This window comes from Martes martes (genome assembly GCF_963455335.1).
Source record: "Martes martes genome assembly, chromosome: X".
Classification (NCBI taxonomy): domain Eukaryota; kingdom Metazoa; phylum Chordata; class Mammalia; order Carnivora; family Mustelidae; genus Martes; species Martes martes.
Window position 1 is genome coordinate 89,400,376 of NC_137897.1, and position 23,557 is coordinate 89,423,932.

The 23,557-nt window shown below is 40.7% G+C and overlaps 1 protein-coding gene across 1 annotated transcript in view; it reads left to right on the forward strand.

The window, feature by feature from the left end:
• The first annotated feature begins 8,837 nt into the window (after nt 1-8,837).
• The window catches only part of PLS3 (plastin 3), an 88,260-nt gene continuing 73,540 nt past the window's right edge, over nt 8,838-23,557 (forward strand). The window contains exon 1 of the mRNA XM_080795449.1: nt 8,838-8,921. The gene's annotated coding sequence lies outside the window, so the exon portion shown is untranslated. The remainder of the gene's footprint in view (nt 8,922-23,557) is intronic.

Sequence of the window (23,557 nt, forward strand, 5' to 3'; positions counted from 1 at the left end):
ATTGTAAGGTGCAAGGCTCTGGAAACGCACTTATACCCCATACGCTATTTGACTTCAGCCTCTACCCTCTGGTTGGCTTCCCTGGTCCAGGAAACTAGCAGCTCGAAGGGACCCCAGCCGGCTCCATGGCACAAGTTATGGCAATGCCTAGCATATCTGCAAATCCACACTTAAAGTTGAATTACATAGAAAGAAAATTTTAATCCTCAAAATGCCACCCTAGCTCTTTCATCAGGGCTGCGGACCTGCCATCCAGACTCAGGAAGACCTGGAATCATCAGGGCCACCGGAGCCAGGGAAGCCACGGGAGCCACAGGAGCCACAGCCACTGCCCCATGGGCAAGCTCCGGAAGCACCCAGGAGGCTAGGGGGATGTTGGCGGCAAGCGTCACCCAGGATCAGCTTCCACAAATATCACCCAGGCTCCTCTGGCCAAGCTGGACTGAGGCATCACGACCACGTAAAGAGGAACGGGAGCTTCTGCCCTACCGTCAACCTTGATACACTGTGGACCTTGGTCAGGGAGCAGACACGGGGAAATGCTGCCAGAACCACGACGGGGGCAGCTCCTATCACTGATGTGGTGAGATCGGGCTACTACAAAGTTTTGGGGAAGGGAAAGCTTCCCAAACAGCCTGTCATCGTGAAGGTCAAGTTCTTCAGTAGACACGCTGAGAAGATACAGGGTCGGGGGGGAGGAGTGAGGCCTGTGTCCTGGTAGCTTGAAGCTGAGTCAAGGTTGGCCGTTGGGCTGATGTTTAATGAACGGTTCCTGTGCTTTATTTCTTGGGATAAAGTAGCGAACATTACCTGTAATTCTCTCCTCCCCGCTCCCATACCCCACCCCGCTCCTGTATTACAAGCCCAATGACCTTGTGTAAAAGTTTACTTACTCTGTAAGCCTTAGCTTTCTCATTTGAAAATGGGGATAATAGTATGTCCATTGGTGGAAGTTACTAGTGTGAAATGAGGAAATATACATCAAGTTCTGAGTGTAAGTCCTGCCACATTGAAGAGCTCAATAAGGGATCACTGTAGATTTGTCCTTTTTTTCCCCCTTGGTACAATTTTGTCATTGTGATTATATTAAAATTTGAAAGCTGAAAAAGAAACAAGAGTAGAATATAACCATCTGTTTATTGCTTGGGATTAAAGATTGTGAAGACCTAAGATTGTAATGAGGGACGGGTGCTAATTTCTAAACGTTTCCTATGTCCAGTTGCCAACCACCTCTTCTTTTTTTTTTTTTTAAGATTTTATTTATTTACTTATTTGAGAGAGAGGGAGAGAACGAGCAGGAGGAGCAGAGGGAGAGGGACAAGCAGACTCCACACTGAGCACAGAGCTGAACACAGGACTTGATCCCATGACCCTGAGATCACGATCTGAGCGGAAATCAAGAATCGGAAGTTCAACCAACTAAGCCACCCAGGTGCCCCATGAATTAACTCTTACTTAAATATCCCTTTAAGAACACAAATTCATACAGATGCCAAATCCATATTGGAGCAAACACAGGAACCCAGACAGGGGTCTACTGGCAAACCAGCCCAATCTACTGCTGCTTGTTCTCAGAAATAAAGTTTTACTGGCACACCAGCATGCCCATTTATTTACTGATTGTGGCTCCTTTTGTACTACAACACCAGAATCGAGTAGCTCCAACAAAGACTGTAGGAACTGTATGCCAAAAGTATTTACTATCTGGTCCTTTATAGATAATGCATGTTTGCTGATACTTGAGCTACAATGTTCCTGAAGAGTTTGATCTCATTTCACATGATGTCCTTTCCGGAAGACTCCCACATATTTCAAACTTTTTTAAAAGCTTAGTTAAGTTTAGTTAATTATAGACCTATTCCATTCCATCCCCTAAATGAGATATATTTTCCTATAATGTTGCCCAGTGTGTGAACAGGAATGCTTCTCTGAATGGACAACTTCACATTCCGTTTACACCCTTGTCCAGGTGACCCTATGGCATTTATAAAGAAACAAACAGTGAAAGCATTCTTGGTTCTGAATTATCAGAGATGTTTGCTGATTCAAAATGGAACTTCTGTGACACTTTCTAAGGAACCTCTTGGTTATTTAGACCAGATCTTCTAACTGCAATTTGTTATGAAAATCTTGGCACAATTTAAATCTTTAAACCAATACAGTCATATAATTAAACTTTTCTAAAAATATCAAAAGAAATACATCATCTTTCACTGTCTGGGTTCTGACTCTGGCTTATTTGGTTGGCTTAAAATGTGTTTGCAACATTGAAATCTCTTTTGTGGTATATCAAAGCACTTTGTCCTTCTTTCAATGACAGTGGTGAACAAGGGCTCACACTTGACCAGGACATCGAATTCTTTATATTCCAAAATACTTTTGATTTATGAGTGTAGCTTGTCTCTTGCAATACGGATCCATATAATAAGTGTTTTTTGCCCTCACACATCATATCCTCATTAATATGGTTTTCCTGTGTTGAAGCAGCTTAATTGTGTCAATTTCTTTTTTAATACTAGCTTTACTGAGATGTAATTCCAGTACCATTCAATTCACCTGCTTAAATAGTACAGATCAATGGTTTTTAGTGTTATTTACAGAGTTGTACAACCATTATCACAATCTATTTTAGAACATTTTCATGAATGCAAGAAGGAACCCCATTAGCAGTAACTGCTCCATTTTCCTCCATGGATATCTCTATGAATGTTCCCTTCTTGTACATTTCATATAAATGGAATCACATAAGTATGTGGTCTTTTGTAACTGGATTCTTTCATTTACCACGTTCTCAAAGTTCATCCATCTTGCAACACTGTCAATCTCTTTTCAAAGTCACATTTTGCATATTTAGCAGACACAGACTCAAATATTTATAGCATTTTAAAATCTGATTATATTCTCTCTCTCACATTCACACACACAGACACACAACCACACAAACACATGACACACGCACTCACACACAAAGGCAGACACTCCTAAATTCACCAAAATCTAGCCTAACAGTTGAGAATCAAACAACCAAACATAATAGGCTAGACAGGACTGTTTCTTGAGGAGCCCGATTAGTGGTGTGGAAATCTATGGATATGAATTTTGAAATATGCTCTACAACTTATTCTGAAAGTCTGTAGTATATCTTTAACAGACCCTTCTCATAGGAAAACCTTCAGTATTTGAAATTATGTTCTGATGCAGGGTTAGGTTGAATATTTCATCCAAAAGAATGCTCTTATAACCCAGAGATGCAAAATAGTGAAGTCAAGATATGTACAGGAGCTAGTGTACCTACCCTGCCCCGTAATTTACAGGCATGTTCATTTTTCCTCCAGAACTAAACTGTGACATGTGCTAATTAGTTATGTAAACTTCACAGGAGGGACTAACAGGGCAATATCTAAAATGACTGTCAAAACTGCTGTAACCAAAGTCAAGATCCGGGGTGTCTAGGTGGCTAAGTGGGTTAAAGCCTCTACCTTTGGCTCAGGTCATGATCTCAGGGTCCTGGAATCAAGCCCCGCATCAGGCTCTCTGCTGAGCAGGGAGTCTGATTTCCTTCCTCTCTTTCTGCCTGCCTCTCTGCCTACTTGTGATCTCTGTCTGTCAAATTAATAAATAAAATCTTAAAATAAAAAAGGCAAGATCTTCTGTAATTTGCAATTTTGATCATTGTAAAACAAGATGCAGAAGTCTGTTCTGTCTCTAAAGGAAATATAATAAATATTTTATCTTTGAAGTTGATTAAATAGATGAGATGTCAAGCCACCCTTTTTCCTGATTTAACTGGCTGATTTTCCTGATTTAACTGATGTTATCACTGGACCTTTAAAACAGGCAAATTCAAAGCTTTTGTTTTGCAGATGGCGAAGTGGAAGCCTATAAAGGAAGCCCAATCCCAGAAACTCACCCAAAGCTGTCCTTTTGCTTTTCTCCTAAAAATGGAATGCCTTTCATTTCCACTTAGCCTTACCAAGTCTTATGCATCTTTTAAAACCAAACTCAAGTCCCATTGCACCAAAGATGCCTTTCGGACTGCTTCAGCCTAATCATTCCCATTTTCTCCAGAATTCCTACAGCATCCCTTGTATATTCCATCTTGCATTATTGTCTCAGTATTTCATCTACGTTGGTTTTGCTATCGAGTTCTTTGACTATTAACTCCATGTGTGTTGGGACCATATTTTTTCTGTGTTGCTTATATTTAATTCACTTTTTAAAGTTGTATTTATTTGAGCGGGGAGGGGCAGAGGGAGAGAGAAACTTAAGCAGACTCTGCGCTGAGTGTGGAGTCCAAAGTGGGGCTGCGGATCCCAGGACCCTGAGATCATGACCTGAGCCAAAACCAAGAGTCAGATGCTTAACCGACTGCGTCACCCCGGCGTCCCATAAAATGTAATTCAATGCCAAAAACATAATAGGCATTTAAAAGAATATTGTCCATTAATGATATATTTGACAGGAAACCTGAGGTTAACAGTTTAATTCTGAGCATTTCCAAGGATGGATAGTGACCTTTATTGGGTCTACATAATAGAAGGTTAAAGTTGATCAAATATATCCTAATCCTAGTAAAGACACTTCATTTGGCTGTTTTGGTCTTTTGTTCTTCTTTTTAACAAGTGAAAATGTGTAAACACCCTTGGACATGTCACAATTTTTTTATGAAAATGTGCTTATAAGAAAATTGGAAGGTTTCAACACATTCAGATTGATAATTGATAGGAACTGCTGAGACTTGAGAAATATTTGAAAATGCCTATTCAAGGAATTAACATTCATGTGTTTTGAGTTGGAAACATGAAAACCACCTTCACTTAGTAAACAATGGAAATAACTTGCAATTATTATTTTCTGGGTCAAAAAATTTTAAGAAGTTTACAGGTCTACCAAGATTACCTCCATGCCTAATATTTAAGGATAAGAGAAATCTTAAAAATCACACTTATTAAAGAAATTAAATGTCACTATTCACTATGGATATTATCATATAAGCTATATATTTTTCTTTTTTTATATAAGCTGTATTTTTAACCAGATACAACATGTTGAATAAAAAGAAGAATCAAGGATCAATCCAAGAACCTAAAATATCATAACATGGAATCAAATTATCACACTAAAACATAAGATGAAAGCAAAATATATTGGTTCCTGGAAATGAACAGCTAAATCAAGAAGAAATCAATTAAAATAGATTGGTACACAATTACACATTTAGACAGTGAGAAAACAATAATGAATCAGAAGAAATGTATTGAACTGATCGAGATTCTTGATTTCTTCTATCATATAATGGTTGTGTAGCAAAATCACATTTTAATGGGCTATAGAAAGAAGGCTTTAAAAAATGGGTAAAAGGGAAACAGAGAATTTACCCTAAGAAACTGTCAGGGAAAAAACTCAGAATATGTGCAAATAATAAATGGTGAACTGGACTGGTGAGAGCGTTGGCAAGATATACAGAAAGCAGAGCAAAGAAAAGGAAGGTATGCTTGTGGAAAGGAGGAAAGATACATCGGACAGAAATAAAACCTAAAGGTGAGACCAGAGCCTCGTAAGATGTCGAAAAAAATACAGGAAAAAAGAAACAGTTTTCAAAATTTTGTGATCTTGATTTGAAGCTATTTATTTTAAATATTTTTAATAGCTGTGGAATTGAAAATTGGAGATGGAAGGAAAGGATGAAAACTTACAGGCTGCTGATTCACAGAATCTGCAAGAGACATATATATATCTCTCTATATATATGTATATATGCATGTACATATATATACACATATATATGCATATATACATATGTATATATATGTACATATATACATGTATATGTATATACATATATACATGTATATGTGTACATATATACATATGTATACATGTGTATATATATGTACATATATATACACACATATACACACACACACACACACACACATACTTTTTGTTTTGGTTTTGGTTTTACAAGAATAGAACCATAAAATAACCATTAGTTCAATAAACATTTACTGAACTGCTACAGGCCAGGCTGTTGTGCAAGGTGTTCTGAGATGAATTAGGGCCTCTGTCCTGACTAGAAAGAACTAGAAAGGACGCTGGAGGTCGTCTGCCCCAAGTTTTTTTTACAAAGATAGAAAAACGACCAATTAAGGGTTTGTCTGTGAATGATTCTGTGGGAGTTAAATTGATGATGTGCAAGATCAGAAAGAAATGCAGTTTGAATAAATCTTCGAGTCTGAGGCTACTTTCTTAGAGAAAACCCTAATCTTTGAAGATGCCTTTCAGATTTGGGGCAACACAAAGGTAGCTTAGTTACACCAAAATGCCTATTTTAATAATATTCATGAAAATGCAGTTCTACCCAGATGCCCAGGTGGCTCAGCATCTGCCTTCCCCCCAGGTCATGATCCCAGAGTCCTGGGATCGAGTCCCTCATCAGGGAGCAGGGAGCCTGCTTCTCCTTCTCCCTCTGTCATTCTTCCACCAGTGCTCTCTGGCTCTCTCTGTCAAATAAACAGATAAAATCTTAAAAAATAAATAAATAAATAAAACGCAGTTTGACCTGGATTATACTGCTGAGCTTGTTACCTAGAAATCTCAACTAGTATCCAAAGAGGCGCTTTTGTGTTTAAGGCACCTTTTTATCTCTTGAGGTCATGAGTAGGGCCCCGCTTGGACACCCTGAAGCTTTCAGACTATAGACCACTGCACTGCCATTAAAGTGACGTTTCTCGGCAACAAACTCTTGGCTGAAGTCTGACATCTGCAGCGTTAGTGGTGAACAAAGACTTTTATTAACGTTTCGACGGAAGCTTCTCTGGTTGAGAAACAAGAAAGCAAAAAGAGGATATGCATAGGATTCTTAATATTTTGACTTACTCTAAATTCCAAAACTTGAAAAATAAACTAAAGTAGAAAATTAAGTAAGTGAGGCAAATATATCCATCCTCGAAAATGATGCTTCCCGAGTTCCTTCAGGAAATTGCTAAGTCTAAGTCTAAAAGCAGGTGGAAGTTTTCTGTGGTGACTCAGACAAAAGTTAGGAGTACCAGGGCTCCTGGGTGGCTCAGTCAGTTAAGCGTCTGGCTCCGACTCAGGTCATGATCTCAGGGTCCTGGGATCCAGCCCCCCCGCAAGGCGCATCTGGGCTCTCTGCTCAGCAGGGAGCCTGCTTCCCTCTCTCTGCCTGCCTCTCTGCCTACTTGTGATATGTCTGTCAAATAAATAAATAAAATCTTTTCTTAAAAAAGTACCATATTTACTGTGTCTAGAAAATCTGTGCAAAGAATTCCAGAAACCATAGCAAACCTCCGGACAATTATTGGAAGTCAGGAATCTCATTCTGGAGCCTATTGTAAATGTGTGTGGGTCAGGCTAACAGCAACGTGTTGAAATAAGTATTTTTGCAGCGACCCCAACCTGACCTGGTATGAAATCTCTCATAACAGAAATGTAATGTTTCTGAAAGCACTGTTGTCCTCTCATTTCTTTTTCACCTCCCTGTGCCTTTCATAAGTCCTTCTGGTTGGTTAATCATTAATAAATATTTAACGAGGCTTTTTTGCCAGTGCCAAATCCTTCTCTGCTTATCTAGCTTTTAGGCAGTCTGTGGACTCCTCTACGCCTTCCCATTTAAGAAGTCCCAGTACTCAGTACAGGTTAATTTCTTTAAGGAAGTTCATAAAGCAGATCAACTGGGGGTTTCTTTACAAGAGCATTCAATTTTTCAGGCCACTCTTAATTTAGCATTTTTCCAAAATGCGTGGAAAATGAGATGTATTTGAACCAATTTTAAATGTGTAAAAAAAAAAAATCCAAGTACGCATTTCTTGAACCAAATAGTTACGACTGGAAAGGGAAAGGGCTTAGACTTTCTCTTGGACAGCTGTCCCACAAGCCAATCACTTGTCCTGACCCTGGAGAATCCCTCCAACTCTGGTCCTCTGAGCTGACCTGGAGTGAGCCAAAGGATTGGAATGCAGATACGCAGGGGAAACCTCCCCGTGTATTAACGCAGGAAGCTAGCTATGATATGGAGGCAATCTCATGGGTAAAGAGGAAAAGGGACACTGGGGAACAGAAAAGGTATTTTGGGAAGCAGGAGCACGTCTCCACGTTTTCTCTGGTGGAAGGAGATTGTTGAGAATTGACATCCATTTCCCAACGAATGAAACGACGTGACTCCCACCATTCCTTCCCACCTCGACCTCACACCGCTTTCCGCATGGACAACCCTAACTGACAGGTGATTTTGGTCAACAATTCACTTGGCACCAAACCAAAGACCCGAGAGCCCCGTCCTGCCCATATTCTGCTCCCTAGACCTCCGAAGGGAAAAGGGAAGATTGCTAAGGTTTCACACCTGGGCTGATCCGCGCAGACGAAACTACTAGTAAATGGCCCTTCTTGGCCGAGACTCTCTTTACCATTCCGGAGAGAAACTGTACCCTCGGACTTAAATAGGGGCTTGGTGACTTTCAAACGCCCATTCCCAACATTCCTATCTTTCCATTTATTCCACTTCATTTTATTTTATTATTGCATATGATTCTGAGCCAGGCACCGTGGACTTCTAATCTCTTACTTTTTAGCCAGGGAGAGGGAGAAGCAGGCGCAAGGGACCGGTCTCCGCTCCCTGCCGCAGAGTTAGAGCCCCCATCCCTCCAGGGTGCCAGTCGATTCCTCCCCGGGCTCCCCACCCAGTTGATGTGACAGGCTCGCGGCCCAATCCCCTTCCAGGTTCCCAGGCCGACAGTGAGCACCACCCGAGCCAATGGCGGCGGCCGAGGGGCGGAGGGGGCAGGCGGGAGGGAGGGAGCGCTGGCTTTAGAACCACTGCCGCAAAGATTCCAAGAGGCAGAAGTTGTCTGGGTGCGTCGGTCGGAGGCTGTGGGGCCAGATCCGGGACTCTGCGACTTTATGTAAGTGCTTTGTGGACACGCCAGGGCACGACGGGAGCGGGTTCCCGGGGCGTGGGCAGGCGTGGGTCCAGCGGAGAGCATCTCTGGGAACCTCAGCTGGAACGTGCCCCGCGCGGGGGGACGCGGAGCGGAGAGGGGGCTGCAGAAATTTCGGTCCTGGCACCTTCGGCGCTAAAACGGGTCGTTGGCATCCAGGACGGGTGGGAGTGACAGTGTCCCCCACGACCACCCGCCGCAAACACGTTTTCTGCTCTTAACCACCGGGATGGTGCTTTCTCGCTAGTTGCTCGTAACTTGTTGCTTACCTGGGGCTGCAGTCCTTGACGCCAACCCTTGTCCTTCTCCCCTTCCGTGGCGGCGGCCCCGAAGTGGAAACCGAGCGCCTAACTTCCCTCTGTCGTCCTTCCCCAGCTACTGCTACCCTCCCCTCGGCCCCCCGCCCCCTCCCGCCCCGGACTCAGGAAATCCCGGAGCCGGCAGCCTGCGACGCCTCCGGCCCCCGCTCGCCCGCCTCGGGTGACCTCTCGGGCACACGCCAGTTCCGGGGCTCTGAGCCGCTGCCTTGGCCCGGGGAAGGAACCGGGCGGGCTCCGGCTGCCGGCCTCCCGCTTGCTTCCCTGGCCATTAGCGAGAGCGCAGCGATTGCACCGCGTCTCCCTATGAGTAAGCACTTTTTTCCCTTTCAGTAGCACAACATCTCCGGGCCACTGGGGCAGAACCTCTCGGTTCCCCATCTCCCTGCACCCCTCTGTCCGCCCCCTGCTCGGCTCCTCTGGCTCTGCAGCTCCGAGCGCGCGGTCGGGGCCGTGGCAGCCCGGGACCTCTCGGGGCTCCCGGGGACCGGGGCGGCAGGGGCGGTGGGAGGGGGGTGATCTCTCCTGCCCCCGCCCCCCAGCTGCACTTGCCGCTGTTTACTTTCCTCCACCCGCAGTACTTAAGCGCTCCAATAAGAGGCGGGGGGGGACGCTGACCACCCACCCTGGCTTCTTGCCAGTCCTAAAGTTGCCGCTGCCGCCGCTACTGCTGGTAGCGCGCTGGCGGCTCCAACGGCCCGGCTCCAGGACTGCAGAGGATCCCAGGCTGGGAGGTGGAGTGGGGTTAATGCTATCTGACATTTGCCCGACGCGCTCGCGGCTTCTTGCTCCCCGCCGGATCTGCACACCATCCCCAGGGGTGCAGGTTGGGCTTAGAACTAACTGTTGGAGAGCCTCGCCATTTAGGATCCGATGGAGGGGATGCTGGGGGTGCCCGGCCTGTTACGAGGGAGGGGGTGAGGTGGGGAAGAGAGCCGGGCTGGCCCCACGGCAGGTAGAAAACGTGAAGTGAAATGGCAAGCTCCTGAGAAGTAAGCACTCGGGCCACTTTAATGATGTCACAATGTGTTTGGGAGCCTCAACTGGATCCTGGAGATGCGGTTTCCAGTGAATTCCAGCGAAGTGGCTGAAGTCCCACACTTGCTGATTGGCATCACGTGCCCCAAGTCTCTGATGCCCCTAGGGTAATGGTCACATGACTTCTTTTGCCTTGAAAACTGGAATGTAATGGCTGAAGCCCATTTTCCAAAAACTACCACAACAACAAAAAAAAGAAAGAAAGAAAGAAAGAGAGAGAGAGAGAAAAAAAGAAAAAGAGAGGGAGAGTGTGAACTAGTCTATACTCCAGGGACTTCTACTTGGACTTGGAGGAAGGGAACAGAAAGGGAATTTGGTGCTCCGATTTTATCCAAAATAAAAACGGGAGCTGTTTTTAAAATAAGGGCTTGAAATCTGTTTGTGCCGGACATATATCTCCCTGGTAGCTTTCCTAAATTTAAAAAATATCTTACTAATTATTTTCTGGGAAAATCGACCTTTAATTCACACACACTTCATCCCTAGATGATAGTTTTGAAGCCATAGTCTGAGATAGTGTTAAAAAAATTAGGATTTACCCATATTCCTGGTTCTGGCCTATATTCTAATTGAACTGTTCTCTTTATTAGCCATCTACTTGAAGGTGGTGGATCATTTCTTGACTAAAATTAACCACCGGTTATTTGTGGTTTGCAATTAATTGGATCAGAAATGAGGCACAAGAACAGTGGATTCTAAATCTGACCAATCCAACTGGTTGGGTTTTGCCTTTCAATATCTTGATGGAATAACAAGAGGCCCCCCTGAAACAGCTCCGGTGATGACCAGGACCAGCCCATGTGGCCCAAGTTAAGATTGCTGTTGGAAAAATGTGGCAGTTCTGGTATTCAGATTATATTTTGCAGAGTATAGAAATGGGCAGAGGAGTCTCTGAGGTCAGAAGTTTAAAAGCTTTACTTATTTACAAAAATGGATCCAGTTGATACATAGTCAGCCTTGAAACTAGGGCAGCTATAAATGAAACGGGGAACATTTAAGAGATGTTGGTTTTGTATGCATTAGGCAAAAAAAAAAAAAAAAAAGCCCTCCGTCTACTGCCGCAACCTCGGAATGACTTGAGCATTCCATTTTTGTGCTGGGCTGGGGTTTCTGAGCTGAAGTACTAGAACTCCTTGAAAGCATAGAGTTCTGACCTCAAGGCTAGCCTTGTGGCACAGATTTGCTCAAAGTGGAATTAAGCGGCACCTGAGTTATTGAAATTAACTACACTGGTAGATAGAACCCCCTAGTGGAAGTGAGGTGATCGTAGAATTTTAGATTGAACTCCTAATACATATTGTAACCTCAAAGAGAGAATACAGCTAACTATCAAACGAGGTTAAAGTGGTAGGAAGATAAGCTCTTTTTAAAATATTATTAACTCATGTCAAAACAGGATCATCACTAGGCTCTTAGTCTGTGGAACATTTTCTTGTCTTCCAATGTCCACTCATTTAAAACCTCTGACTTTGTTACTGACTTAATGGGGGGGTATCATTTAATGAACTCGGGTTTTTATTAAGATTAGGGGGTTGTGAGTCTAATTCTTAATCTCTACTGTTAGATCTAGCAATTTATCAACCTCTCTCTTTACCCGGGGTGGGGAGCCAAGCAAATTATGCTCTGCCTTGACATAGTACAGACAATCAACATTGAAGTCCAGGGTCTCCAGTCTGATGCCATCATTTAGATTGCATTGCTAAAAATGTCTGGGTTTATGGCATTTGGGGTAGAAGGATTAATTATAACTGGTGAGTAATATTTTGGTTGAGATTACATCTCTTCTACAAATGGTTACATGCACATTAGACTTGACTATTTATACTGGCAGAATGTCAGTATCCAAGGCACTATCAGAAACCAAATGAAATTTTGCTCCTAGGCAAACCACATGACTGTTGCTGAAAAGAAGGGGTAGCTTGGCCATGTTGCCTGAGAACTAAAGTGATTCTTTCTGGCGAAACTGACAGGGAAAAAAGGGAAGAAAGTCCACTTTCCATTATTCCATGTTCTGTTTTAGACATCATTTCTGCTTGCCTTTCTAAGAAATATACTGACGTGATAGTCTTACCACATAAGATCAACTCCGGAATCTGCTGTTGTGTATCACGAGCACCATCTAGGCACCATGTGAATGCTAAACTCTTCTTGCTGTTCAGCACAGATTCCAAAAGTAGCTGGCATAAAACTGAAACTAAGCGTCTATTGGTACATGACAAGTCGGGTGTCTGTTTTTAAAATCATTTCATATTTGCTCATGTGATAATGTTTCTGTTGGTTAAAAGTAATGCAGAGAGGGAAGAATTTGAGCTGTGAAACCAATAAAACACAGTTTGAACGAAAACAGCTAGATCGAGGTTTGAGTCCGTGTAATTTCTCTAGAGACTGATCTACCATATATATATGTTCGTTCAGTGTGTTGGGAGGTTTCACAAGCTTTTTAGATACATTACACAGTTGGAAGTTCCTTTTTTTTTTTTAAAGATTTTATTTATTTACTTGAGAGAGGGAGAACAAGTGGGGGGAGGGGCAGAGGGAGAGGGAGAAGCAGACTCCCCACTGAGCAGGGAGCCCAAGGTGGGGCTCTGGGGCTCATTCCCAGGCCCCCAGGATCATGAACTGAGCTGAAAGCAGACCAACTGAACCACCCAGAAGCTCCCTGGAAGCTGTTTTAGATACCAATGGTCAGGACTGGCTGTTTTTAGTTATGGTACAACTTTGGTTACAGTTATGGCTTAGAAATATAAAATACTGTCTAATCATGAAATGTCAGTCTCAGAAGGTCCTAATTCTTGGGGCCAACTCACTGTAGTTATGAAGGTAAGGCACTGTCAAATTCAGTATGTTTAGTAATATCTAATTTGCCTTAATCTTGGCACTTGAAAGACAAATGTTAGTATAAAATGTTTTAGAGATGAAAAAACATGCTTTTAAGTGAAAATAGAAATACTGGGGGAAAACCATATTGGCCTTGCCTTCAGAAGAACTAAGTTTTAGACATGACTGTGCTACTGACTTCTAGTTCGACCTAGAGAAAGTCACTTAAAATAATTATACTGATAACTAACATAGAGTACATTATGCATCTTGTCATTCGTACAATTGAGAGCATGGCGCAAGGGTTTTTGTTTGCCGGGATTTTTTTTTTCCCCAGTAGTCATAGTCTTGCTTATTTCAGTTAATGTTAGTTGATTTTTTCTAATTTTAACGCACCTGTGTAGAAGTAAGCTAACTACCTTGTTAGCAAATTGGTAGCTGTGCAGGAAGACGATCACCAGTGACCTATTCCATGACTCATGTTAGTTCTTTAAAATATAGAGGTACCACGAACATCACTCCTTAGCGAGGACTTTGGTGCATTAAACCTACCTATTTTGTATTACAAGAAAGCTTAATTTTTCTTAACGGCCGAAAAGGTTGTTTGTGGGTAAGGAGGGAGTGTCGTTTATTGGAAAAGGCATCGAATGTGGAATCCAAGGGCTTGGCGTCCTCTGCAGTTTGGGCATATAGGCCATCGTCAGTAAATCACACAAGTTCTCCTGTGTCCGTGTTTGGATTTTGCTTTATCAAGCCATCTGTTTCCAATCTGTGTATGTCACAGCCATGCTAAAAGGATAAGAGAGCCTTGGCTCTTAGCAGACAGGTGCTATATAAACTCAAAGTACTGTCGTAGTCTGTCATTGACACACTAAAACTTTAACAGGAGTTTACAGAAATGGCACAGTCCTCATCACTTAAAGTCTCGCCCCCATTTGTACTCACCTGCAGAGATTCTCCAGCTATCCACGTTTACAAGCAAAGGAGAAATAAAGCCAGGCATAATCTATTTCTGGCTGATAACAAGAATAAAAACCTATATGTAATTGCTTGCTTATAATTTTTTTCCCCCTCAAATGTTGTGCCAGATAGCCTGTGAAAGCCATTCCTGTGATGGGTTTGTTTTTTTTTTTTTTTCCCTCCTCCTGAAGTAACTACTGAGCAGTATTTTAGTGTTTGTTGGTAATCGTACAGAATCTGTTGGCTTATCCTATTTCATTCTTAGTTTTGTGTCTGCCCATAATGGGAGGTCTTGTGTAAAACTCACAAAAAAGCAAGTGCTTCTCCTTATAATTGCCTTTTAAAGAAGTGCGGGTTTGGAAAAGCTCCTAATGGAGGAGATAATCTGTATATTTAACTGGTATGCCCTCATTAACACAGAAAAGATGAAAAGTTAATGTAGACCTGCATTTGAGAAGCCTATTGGATAGCTGGCTGCCAGAGGGGTCCTTTTCAACTCCCACCCTTAAAACTGTTAACCTTGGATTAATTTCCAGTGTTTATGTCATCTGGCCAATTCTATGATGGTTCATTAACTCTGTCATTCTTTGAGTTACCATGCATTTTTATCTCGTTGGTTAAAATTATGTTCTTATTTATTAAATTCCAGTATAGTTAACATAGAGTGTTCTATTAGTTTCGGCTGTACAATATCAACACTTCTATATGTTATTCAGTGCTCATCACCATTAAATGTACTCTTTTTTTTTTTAAGGATTTTATTTTTTTTATTTGCCAGAGAGAGAGAAAGTGCAAGCAGGGGGAGGGGCAGAGGGAGAGGGACTCAATCCTAGGACCCTGTGATCATGACCTGAGCCAGAGGCAGACGCTCAACCAACTGAGCCACCCAGGCATCCCCATAAATGTACTCTTAATCCCCTTCACCTGTTTCCCCCATCCCTCCTCTGGTGACCACCAGTTTGTTGTCCACATTTAAGAGACTTCTCTTTCATTTCTCTTTTTTCCTTTGTTCGTTTTGTTGCTTAAATTCCACACATGAGTGAAGTCATATGGTATTTGATAGTATTTGTGAAGATATCATTGGTAAAGTGATAGTGCTGAATTGAAATAAGCAGAAACATCTGAGTGAAAGAACTTTTGAAATCACTTGGTATCATGTGACTAGTTCTGAAGAGTGGGTTCTTTTTGCTCATAGAAGTCAATTTCTTTTATAAAGTCTGAGCTCTTCTTTCTGCTGTCTTTGGTTTAAAAGATTCAGTAGCAAGTTATTTTTTGTAATCTTGTAACCCTTTTATTGAAACGCTAACTCTGATTCTTTTAAGCTGCTTATAGATATGTAATTTTTATATAATATATATAAAGATTTCCTCTTCAATAAAATAAAATTTGTGAGGTCAGTATAATAGCTTTGAATATTTATTATATGCTCTAATTACATAGTGTTGCACTCAGATTGACATTCTGCTGTTGACACTGAGTAATACATTATCTTTCATAGACTAATGTAATCTGTAGGCTTTTTTCCTGTATTTCTTAATCAGCTTGTGTACTTCCAGTTTTGTCATTTCTTATCATTCTTTTTGACATTTGGGTGCTTGTATTTCAGGTCAGGGAGAATTACCATTATAGACTGCATAGTGTTTTCTAGAAGTGAACATGATGGGAAATTCTACAATGGTCAATATGTATGATTTAGTTAATCTACTGGAGAAGTATCTTAAGTAGCACACAACTAAAATGTTTTTAACCACTTCGCTTTGAGTTAAAAAATACAAAATCATTGTAAACATTTTAGAGGAAAATATAAAAGGATTTATAATGAGGAAAATTAAAATTATTCATAATTGTACCACCTGCTCATATTTTTTAATCTATTTCCAGTATAGAAAGTTACATATTCTAAAAGTTGGAATCATACAGTTTGTATTCCATTCTTTTCACTTACTACTACATGTTTCCATGTAATCAAAATTTTTTTAAAGATTTTATTTATTTGAGAGAGTGCACATGAGCTGGGGGAGGGGCAAAGAGAGAGGGAGAAGCAGACTCCATGCTGAACAGGGAGCTGGGAAGGGAGGCTGGATCCCAGGACCCCAAGATCACCATCTGAGCAGAAGTCATATGCTTAATGGACTGAGCCACCCAGGTGCTCCTGTAATCAAATTTTTTTAAAGATTTAATTTATTTACTTGACACAGAGAGAGCAAGAGGAAACACAAACAGGGGGAGTGGGAGAAGGAGAATCAGGCTTCCCACTGAGGAGGGAGTCCGATGTGGGGCTCGATCCCAGGACCCCGGGATCATGACCTGAGCTGAAGGCAGACACTTAACGACTCACCCACCCAGGTGCCCTTGTAATGAAATATTTTTGAAAATTTTTAAAATTGCTATAATATTCCATATAATGGGTATTTAATAACTTCTTTCACTAATTCTAGGTTGTTGCAAGTTTATATTGTTTCCATATCTTATAGATAATGCTTCAGTGAATATCCTTGCAAAAACCATTTTGCAACTCTGATTATTTCTTTGAGATAAAGATTTAGAAGAGAAATTGCAAAGGTTTTTGTTTTTAAAGATGAAGTTCTGTGACAATCTCTGAAATTTAAACATGGGCTTAAGCAAAAATAGGCCTTGATTTCAAACAGTGGTATTCCCAAAAAAAAAAAAAAAAGGACTGTTCTTTATATAGTGTATGGTATTTGACTCTAAACTGAAGCTAGTTTAGGTAAAGTATATGTCTTGGAAATATTTTGGTTTCCTCTGATCTACTTAACAGGTGCAAAGCAGGATAAAGGAGAATCCTGTGGGGTATACAATCATAGGAAGTCTATTTTTTTCAAACGGAACTGTTAATGGGGGAAGGGAGACAGGTTTTGTTTCTAACTTGCCTTTAGATTTTAGGTTGCTTTAAAACTCAGTTCAAGTATACAGAGCTTATTTGCGACCGTAAACCTTCAGTATCCTAAAGGAACTTTCAATCCTGGAGTTGGTTAAATGAATGTGTTTCTTGATAGTTTTTTTTCTGTCTTGCCCGAGACAGAGGGTTATAAATGAAATCAACATTAAATTACCTTAAATTACCTTGACATCAGTCAATAAATTCAAAGTTTTATATTTCATTCACATTGCCTAAATAACTAAGCAGAGATCCAACAGTGGTAGAAACTCTGATACTCCCACTTATTTTGTGCCTAAGTTCGGTGTATGGTGACTCACCAAATTGCAAATACTTAACAAATATTTTGTAGATTTGAATGGCTTGTTGTACACTGCATGTCCCTCTCAAAACTCACCCCATGCTGTTTCACAGACCCTTCCCTGATATTTTTCTCCTTCCACCAGGTCACCAGTCTCTTTAAGGTCCGTGTTGGTCTGGGCATAGCATGATGACCCGGAAGTGATATAGAAAATTTGTCTGACCTGGGGCGCCTGGGTGGCTCAGTCAGTTGAACCTCCGGGCTCTTGGTTTCAGCTCAGGTCATTTCTGGGTCCTTAGATTGAGCCCCACATTGTTGGGCTCCACACTCAGCGGGGAGTCTGCCTGAGATCCTCTCTCTCCCTCTCCCCCTCCCCCCACTCATGCACACACACTTTCTCTCAAATAAATAAATCTTTAAAAAAGAAAATTTGTCTGACCTGAGAACTCATTCCTACCACCTTCTTTTTTTTTTTTCTTTTCAGCATGATCATCTACAATTATGCTTTATTGTCAGAATGGATTTTAGCATAAAATATGTGTTCCAAGGGCTTTGCTCTTTACCATCTCTGTGACATTAGGGAAGTTCTGTAACTCCTTTAAACCTCAGTTTCACCATCTCTAAAATGGGGCTAATAGCACTTGTTTTCAGTGTTGTCCTTCAAATCAAATGAAAACGTGTATAAAGAAGCTAGCAGATAGTAGGTGCTCAATAAATACTCCCCTTTTATAGGTCAGTGAATGTTGCCTTAGATGATCTTGTTAGGTATGTATATCCTTCTGTTCATTTTCCTCTAATTCAAACACTTTTCCTTACGTATCACCATTCAAACTAAGATCGTTTATTTTTTCTGCTTTATTTAATGGCATTATAAAAATATTGCTTTCTGTTGCTTTTTATTATGGATAGGGAAGATTTTAACAAAGTTCCAGGTTGAAGAAGATTCTTGACTTAGCTAGGAAACCCGTTTACCAGTTCATTTATCCTTTTGTGAGGCTATGCCACCTGAAGGCTTAAAGAATTTGCCCTCAAAGGGAAATTTGAAACATTATTCATACATTATAAACCCTCTGCTATTAACAAATACAGCTTCGATGATGGTGAAAGGTAGTGATAGGTAATGTTGATCCTTGATTTGGCAGAGGAGGCAGAGGAAAAAAAGCTTCAAAGTCTTCAGTGTTTCTATAGTAGGAGAAATAGAAATGTGAATGTTAAGAAGTTTACCTTTATAAAAACAGGAGACAAGAGAAAATAAATTAGTGAGAACTTAAAGTGTTTGGGAAGACAGAGGGTTATAAATGAAATCAACATTTTCCCAAGATGACATGTAGCCTTTAGAAATGGGTGAATTCAAAACACATTAATCTTAAATTTATGATGCCCCTAGTTTCCTCTAGTGGAGGTTTTCAAAAGCAAAAACCAGGAAATGATGAAGGACACTGACACATTCTACAAATATTCTGAGCAGTTTGTGGGTCTCCAGTTTAAAGCTACAGTTGAAATCATTTTTACAAGTGGCTATGAATAATTAAAATGTCGTATTTTGTCTTATAATAACTAAAAAACAAAGATAGCCAAATTATCATTAGTATAGATAACCAAAAAGTAATACTGATAGATTTGCATGTTTTAAAATGTAAGCCAACCCACATATTTGGTGTCTGATCCTAAGTCAAAGTGTTCCAGCATTTTTTTTTCCTAGAAAAAGAAAGGAAACTAGAATATATTTATAGGTGTAAGCCAAAGATGGGAAACTTCCCTAACCAGAGATTTGTGTAAAGAGAAGAGAAGGATGGTATGTCAAGTCAAGTACCTTGAAATATGTAAGAATCACGTAAAAGAAGTCCTCTAGGCCATTTATAAATAGATGTAAACTCAGGAAAGCTTTCAAATGTGCCCAAAGTTGCCAAGTATGTATTGAAATAGTATGAACTACAGATGAAGTACTAGTTAACCAGGGATAGTAACGCAGACAATGCCTTAATTACTCTGTTTGTGGCATTGTTTCCTCATTCAATGAAATGAAATGTCCAACAAAGACTGCTAGGTGCCCTCGCTGTAAAGGTGGGTAAGAGACACCTGCAGTCTAGTAGAACAAAAAACACAAAATATTGGATGTCACGAACCCTAAAAATATCCTTTACATGTAGAAAATGAACTTAAATATGGCCCTTTTTCTTGACATAAAATAATTTCTAAATTTAAACCGTGTGTGAACAAAGACATTCATTTATAACCCAATATAATCAAATCTAAACTAAGAACAAATCAAATTTAAACATTGTTATTTCTTTGCAATAATTATTGTATCCCAAAAAAAGTGCCCACTATGAGTTAATTTTACTTAAATAGAACATTGCTCAGCCTATAAATGAAGGTCAGCAGACAGCAGTGTCTTGGAATAAAATAGCCCTTTGGCAAGAAAATGAGCCACACCCCATTTAGTTTTTACAAAAATAAAATTCTTTCCAGCTTTACTAAATTGTAGATGTTGTGCACAGTGCAGAGTTCTGCGGTAGCTGGATCTGCAGCTGTGGAAACAGCCGTGTGTGCAGAAGCCCTGGAAAACGCTGATAAGCCATGACTCGTACCTGCGGCTCTTGTACTTTCTGTAACACGGTGTTGCTGTGAGTTTTATCTGACTCAATGGCAGGAGCAAGTAACTACACCAGAATTTCCTCCCTTGAACTTCTCGATTGTCACAGACGTTAAAAGGAGCAGGAAAAGCCAGGATTCCAAATCTCATCCTTCCATTTTGGTGGGAGGGCATCAGATGCTCTTTGGACGGTGTCTGGAGGTACCACGGAAAGACCTGTGCTTCTGGAGAGAGAGGAAAAGGAACTCTGAGGGGAAGCCCCTTTCTTCTAGCTCTTTGCACTGTACCTGGCACGAGCCAGGTCTCCGTATATACATTTAAAAGAGTGAAAAATAATTGGCCATGAATGGCCCTGGTCAATAAAGATTAAATTGTGAAAACCTAACCAGCAAATTTGTAACTGAATCACACCGAATAAAATACAGAATGGTGTGAACCCTACAAGAAGACTAGGCAAATGGTTTCCCTGGTCGTCTCTCTCTTTCAGCTGTTTTAAATCAGTGATAGGAGTGAATGTCACGGATGGCCCTTGCATTGTGATATCTGCTTAATTTCAGACTCAAAGAAGAAAGTGGGACATACTAATATTTTTTTTAATGTGTTGCAGCAGTTTTATTAAGTGAAGTGTAGAGTTTCAGCAGATTTTGGTATATTCAGAGATATGTACAACCATCACCACGGTCAATTTCGAAAACATTTTCATCCCCTCAGAAAGAAACCTTATATTCTTTTTTTTTTTTTTTTTTTTTTTTAATTTTTTTTATTTTAATAAACATATAATGTATTTTTATCCCCAGGGGTACAGGTCTGTGAATCGTCTGGTTTACACATTTCACAGCACTCATCATAGCACATACCCTCCCCAATGTCCATTTCCCCACCACCCTCTCCCATCCCCCTTCCCCCCCGCAACCCTCAGTCTGTTTCTTGAGATTGAGTCTTTTATGGTTTGTCTCCCTCCCAATCCCATCTTTTCATTTTTTCTTTTCCTACCTCCCCCCAAACCCCCCCACCTTGCATCTCCACTTCCTCATATCAAAGAGATCATATGATAGTTGTCTTTCTCCGATTGACTTATTTCGCTAAGCATGATACCCTCTAGTTCCATCCACGTCGTCGCAAATGGCAAGATTTCATGTCTTTTGATGGCTGCATAGTATTCCATTGTGTATATATACCACATCTTCTTTATCCATTCATCTGTTGATGGACATCTAGGCGCTTTCCACAGTTTGGCTATTGTGGACATTGCTGCTATAAACATTCGGGTGCACGTGCCCCTTCGGAGCACCACGTTTGTATCTTTAGGATATATACCCAGGAGTGCAATTGCTGGGTCGTAGGGTAGCTCTATTTTCAGTTTTTTGAGGAACCTCCACACTGTTTTCCAGAGTGGTTGCACCAGCTTGCATTCCCACCAACAGTGTAGGAGGGTTCCCCTCTCTCCGCATCCTCGCCAGCATCTGTCATTTCTTGACTTGTTAATTTTAGCCATTCTGACTGGTGTGAGGTGGTATCTCATTGTGGTTTTGATTTGTATTTCCCTGATGCCGAGTGATGTGGAGCATTTTTTCATGTGTCTGTTGGCCATCTGGATGTCTTCCTTGCAGAAATGTCTGTTCATGTCCTCTGCCCATTTCTTGACTGGATTATTTGTTCTTTGGGTATTGAGTTTGATAAGCTCTTTATAGATTTTGGATACGAGCCCTTTATCTGATATGTCGTTTGCAAATATCTTCTCCCATTCTGTCAGTTGTCTTTTGGTTTTGTTAACTGTTTCCTTTGCTGTGCAAAAGCTTTTGATCTTGATGAAATCCCAATAGTTCATTTTTGCCCTTGCTTCTGTTGCCTTTGGCGATGTTCCTAGGAAGAAGTTGCTGCGGTGGAGGTCAAAGAGGTTGCTGCCTGCATTGTCCTCAAGGATTTTGATAGATTCCTTTCGCACATTGAGGTCCTTCATCCACTTTGAGTCTATTTTCGTGTGTGGTGTAAGGAAATAGTCCAATTTCATTTTTCTGCATGTGGCTGTCCAATTTTCCCAGCACCATTTGTTGAAGAGGCTGTCTTTTTTCCATTGGATATTCTTTCCTGCTTTGTCGAAGATTAGTTGACCATAGAGTTGAGGGTCTATTTCTGGGCTCTCTATTCTGTTCCATTGGTCTATATGTCTGTTTTTGTGCCAGTACCATACTGTCTTGATGATGACAGCTTTGTAATAGAGCTTGAAGTCTGGAATTGTGATACCACCGACTTTGGCTTTCTTTTTCAATATTCCTTTGGCTATTCGAGGTCTTTTCTGGTTCCATATAAATTTTAGGATTATTTGTTCTATTTCTTTAAAAAAAATGGATGGGATTTTGATAGGGATTGCATTAAATGTGTAGATTGCTTTAGGTAAAATAGACATTTTCACAATATTTGTTCTTCCAATCCATGAGCATGGAATATTTTTCCATTTCTTTGTGTCTTCCTCAATTTCTTTCATGAGTACTTTATAGTTTTCTGAGTATAGATTCTTTGCCTCTTTGGTTAGATTTATTCCTAGGTATCTTATGGTTTTGGGTACGATTGTAAATGGGACTGACTCCTCAATTTCTCTTTCTTCTGTCTTGTTGTTAGTGTAAAGAAATGCGACTGATTTCTGTGCATTGACTTTATATCCTGACACTTTACTGAATTCCTGTATAAGTTCTAGCAGTTTTGGAGTGGAGCCTTTTGGGTTTTCCACATATAGTATCATATCATCTGCAAAGAGTGATAGTTTGACTTCTTCTTTGCCGATTTGGATGCCTTTAATTTCTTTTTGTTGTCTGATTGCTGAGGCTAGGACTTCTAGTACTATATTGAACAGCAGTGGTGATAACGGACATCCCTGCCGTGTTCCTGACCTTAGCGGAAAAGCTTTCAGTTTTTCTCCATTGAGAATGATATTTGCGGTGGGTTTTTCATAGATGGCTTTGATAATGTTGAGGTATGTGCCTTCTATCCCTACACTTTGAAGAGTTTTAATCAGGAAGGGATGCTGCACTTTGTCAAATGCTTTTTCAGCATCTATTGAGAGTATCATATGGTTCTTACTCTTTCTTTTATTAATGTATTGTATCACATTGATGGATTTGCGGATGTTGAACCAACCTTGCAGCCCTGGAATAAATCCCACTTGGTCGTGGTGAATAATCCTTTTAATGTACTGTTGGATCCTATTGGCCAGTATTTTGGTGAGAATTTTCGCATCTGTGTTCATCAAGGATATTGGTCTGTAATTCTCTTTTTTGGTGGGATCCTTGTCTGGTTTTGGGATCAAGGTGATGCTGGCCTCATAGAATGAGTTTGGAAGTTTTCCTTCCATTTCTATTTTTTGGAACAGTTTCAGGAGAATAGGAATTAATTCTTCTTTAAATGTTTGGTAGAATTCCCCTGGGAAGCCGTCTGGTCCTGGACTTTTGTTTGTTTGGAGATTTTTGATGACTGTTTCAATCTCCTTACTGGTTATGGGTCTGTTCAGGTTATCTATTTCTTCCTGGTTCAGTTGTGGTAGTTTATACATCTCTAGAAATGTATCCATTTCTTCCAGGTTGTCAAATTTGTTGCCATAGAGTTGCTCGTAGTATGTTCTTATAATTGTTTGTATTTCTTTGGTGTTGGTTGTGATCTCTCCTCTTTCATTCATGA